Source organism: Otolemur garnettii, unplaced genomic scaffold (assembly GCF_000181295.1).
Source record: "Otolemur garnettii isolate 467f Iridium unplaced genomic scaffold, OtoGar3 scaffold00014, whole genome shotgun sequence".
NCBI lineage: Eukaryota > Metazoa > Chordata > Mammalia > Primates > Galagidae > Otolemur > Otolemur garnettii.
This window is the reverse complement of record NW_003852409.1, coordinates 24,569,438-24,573,665: the sequence shown is the minus strand read 5'-3', so window position 1 is coordinate 24,573,665 and position 4,228 is coordinate 24,569,438.

Genomic DNA, 4,228 nt, shown 5'->3' with positions numbered 1-4,228 from the left:
TTGTTTGGCGGGTCCGGGCTGGGGATTCGAACCCACCACCTTAGGTGTACGTGGCTGGCGCCTTAGCCGGTTGAGCTATAGGCGCTGAGCCAGGACTCTTGGGTCTTAAGGTGTTTGTATTTTTTCCCCCATGTAGCCTATGCAGCCAGAAGTAAGGTTGGCTGCAGAGAGAGAGACAGATGGGAAAACAATTACATGAGAAAGTAACTACCACAGTACATGATAATTATTGCAACAGCAGTAGTAAAGAGTACAGGGCCTCGTCGGGTGGATAGGAGTTTGCCACGCAGTGTACCCATACAGGAAAGTCATCCAAGGCAGAGAACCCAGCTGGGGATGATGTGAGGGGTTGGGGGATAGAACTGGCAGATCAAATACAGGATATCTAGTTAAATGCAAATTTTATATAAATAATGCATAATTTTTAGTGTAAGTATATCCCAAATATCATATAGGATATACTTACACTAAAAAGGTATCCATTGTTAACCTTTTCCCACCAGTGGGTCCCCTATACTCTGGCCCAGGTACTTTCCAGATACCATCTTATCCCTCCAGTGGCTCTCCAGTGTCCAAACTTTCAACAGGTTCTCATCATTGAGTTTAAATTTAAAAAAAATTTTAAATCCCCACACACCCAGTTGGTCATTTCTCCATTTCCTAAACTTCAGTCACCCTCTCAACCCCATTGCCCAGCCTTGAACACCCCCTCTTTACTCTCCTGCCTCTGGGATTTGGGCTTAGGCTGTTTCTTCACCCCACAATGCACTCTACCAAGTTCACTCTCCCAAGAAGCCTCCTAGCTGTATATCCCCGCAGGTGGTGAAGGTTCATCACTGTGGATCAGCAGCAGCAGAACCATTTCACTCCTCTGATTTTCCATTTCCCTGGCTCTAAGATGGGCATGATACTGTCTGTCCCGTCAGGTTGTGAGGGAATGAGAGACGTTTGGAAAACATCAGACACACTCCTGAATGTCACCACTCTCTCTGCCTACATCACTGCGTGGCACCCAGAGGGCGCAAAGGCACGCCTGCTGATTTGAATTGACTCAAAGGTCCTGAGCTCATACGATTTAACTTGCTTCTCAGAATCACCATACCCATCAGTGGAACTTGGGCAAATTCAATTTCCCCTGTTAAGATGATCTGAAAAGAGATGATTAATGAGGCTACTGCAATTCTGGTTGCGTAATAAGTTTCTCCCCCAGTTGACAAAGGGCCAAACCAGCTCCCCACAAAGGACCTGTTTTGGAAGCAAACATGGCGTCTGGCCGCTCCAGCTCGAGGCAGGTAATATCTGCCATGCACGTTTCTTTCTCAGGCTCTGCCCATCCCAGACCACAAAAGATGATTTCTTATAACCATTAGCATAATTACCCAACTGCAACGCTATAGAGCAGCGATTAGATGAGCCTGTGATTTTCACAGTTATTTGTCTCAAGTAAGTCACCTGAAGTTCATCTGCCATCAGGATTCATGGCTGTGTTCTGTAATCGTAGGGAATTATTTTGCTAATAACAGAGGTACCTTGATCTAATTTAGGTTTAATACTAGGAGGTGCCCTCCCAGAATAATCGGCTTCAGAGCAATTCCAATTTCCATGTTTGTTACACGTTCTGGATAGAAGATTCAATTCAAGGAGGCTGAAGTTACTTCTTTATCACCCAAAGTCATCTAGGGGCGAAATGGAATCCTACTTCTACGTGTTTGTAGAAAAATGCAGGGAGAGGCCCAGTGACAGGGCTCTGAGCAGGGTGGACGCCCAGCCAAGGGGAACAACTGGATGGGTTAGGACCAGGTCAAGTTAGATCTGTAGCTAGGATTCCTGGGAGAACCCTAATTTTTCTCATATTCATTCTTTTATTCCATTTTTGGCATCTCTCAGCAAGACCTAGTCTCTGCTATTATTTAATTATGGATAATGATAACAAACACTCATGCAGTCCTGCTTGAGGTGCCTTAACCTATGTCAACTCATTACATCCTATGAGGGCAGTAGGTGCTACTATTATCCCCACCTTGCATTTGCGAAAACTGAGACAAAGAGGTTAAGAAACTCCCCTCAGGTCTTGTAGCTAGTAGGGGGCATAGCTGGGATTCGAACCTTCCTCAAATTCATATGCAAGAAATAAATCCGAGCCCACCAGGGATTGTTTAGTTGTTCAGAAATGAGAGCTCTCTGCTCTCGTTTACCCCTCACATTGACTCTAGGACAGGGGTGTTATTAGCCTGGTCTGTAGGATTACCATGCCCAGAAGAAGAAACTGAGTCTCAAGAGGTCATTGATTTGGCCAAGGTCAATGCGGTGACTTCAACCCAGAATTTGGATTCTAAACCATCCACTGCCTGATGAAGTGGGACAGAGCACCTGTAGTTTCAGCTGCTGGGGAGGCTGAGGCAGGAGGATCTCTTGAGCCCAAGAGTTCAAGGCTGTAGCAGAGTATGATCGTGCCGGTGAATTGTCACTGCGCTCCAGTCTGGGCAACAAAGTGAGACTCTTAAAACAATAAATAATTTTTTTTTCTTTTTGAGACAGAGCCTCAAGCTGTCCCCCTGGGTAGTGCCGTGGCATCATAGCTCATAGCAACCTGCAACTCCTGGGCTCTGCTCTGTGCCCCATCCCTGCTTTGGAAGTGTCCCTCCTCCTCATCCCCCACCTCTTGCCCTAGAAACCAAGTATGCTTTGTTGTTGTTCTGTATTACCAAACAAAATCCACTTTCAGATTCCTGTTCATTCACTCATATGTTTATACTGTCAACAGAGGGCTGTGTGGTCAGGCAGGAAGGACTAGGAGGGAGAAGCAGCTCTGTCACCCATCCTCCCTGGGCACTGGGGGCAAAGCCTACTTGCTTTCCCATCTCACAAGAGGGGGGTGGGTTGGGCCAGTGCTCTTGAAACTGATTAAGCCACAGAACCTTCATTTCAGATGAAAAATTTCAGGCAAGATCAATGTATCTATCAGATTGCCAGTGAGCTGCCCTGGGCAGAGCTGTGTTGGAGGAAGGTCTCTCCCACATAGACACCTCTGAGCTTCTCCTTGGACAAAGCAGGAAAACCACTGGCCTAGACAGAATCTATTGGCTCTTAGGGTTCTTAGAGCCAGGAATCTGGGATCTGTGGATAGTCGCTGATGCCCAGCACTCTGTGTGTGCAACTAAATGCCACCCAGAGAACCTCAGTGGGGCCCTCACCCCCCATCTCCCTGAACACCTGTGCTACCTTGTTGGTAGCATTAAGGCTGGACCCTAAAGGAACCTGCCACAAAGCCAGGCTGTGGCCAAAATCCTGCCTCTGGGGAATGAGGTCTCCAGGAGCCTGGCCACAGAGAAATGGTATCTGCCTCTCTGCTCAGGACTGTGGGGTTAGTCCATCCACTATGTTCCCTGGTGGCCAAAAGGACAGGCTGCTCCCCACCCACTTGCCCATTTCTTATTTCTCTCTTGTCTTTTCCCTTTTCTGAAAACATGTTTATTATTCCTCCTTCCGTCAACAAGGGCTGGCCGGTCACCAGCTTTCTGTTCTAGGCCTCAGGCTGTAGGGTGATGAGGCAAACTTGGAGGCTGCCCCTAGGGCAGAACCTTCACCCAGGGACAGCTATGTCCTGGAGTGATTGGTGCTGCCAGCACACTCACTGGGCTGGGAGGGCCTCCTGGAGGCAGTGGCCGCCAAGGGAAACCAGTGAATGAGTAGGAGTTAGCCCAGTCTGGGGAGGACTACAGTGGGAGGAAACAGGTATTGGAGGCCCAGAAGAGACATGCAGAAAAACCCCAGGCCAGACTGAGGTCTGGCTGAAGCATCAGGTATATGCTGGGGGTCCATCAAGGATGCGGTGAGATAAGCTGTCTAGGACTCAGGGATCTGGGGAATGGCCCCCAAAGGTGGTGGGAAGCCTGGGAAGGTTTTAAGCAGTGGAGATGAGGTCCAGGCCTGTATTCCAGAAGCTCATCTGGGCCACGTGAAGTGGCTCATGCCTATAATCCTACCATGCTAGGGGGTGGAGACAGGAGGGTCCTTTGAGACCACAAGTTCAAGACCAGACCAAGCAAAAGCGAGACCCTAACTCTACCAAAAATAGAAAAAAGTTAGCTTAGCATGGTGATGCATACCTATAGTCCCAGCTACTCAAGAGGCTGAGGCAGGAGGATCCTTGAGCCCAGGAGTACAAGACCAGCCTGAGCAACATAATAAGACTGTGCCTCCACAAAAAATTGAAAAATTAGCCAGG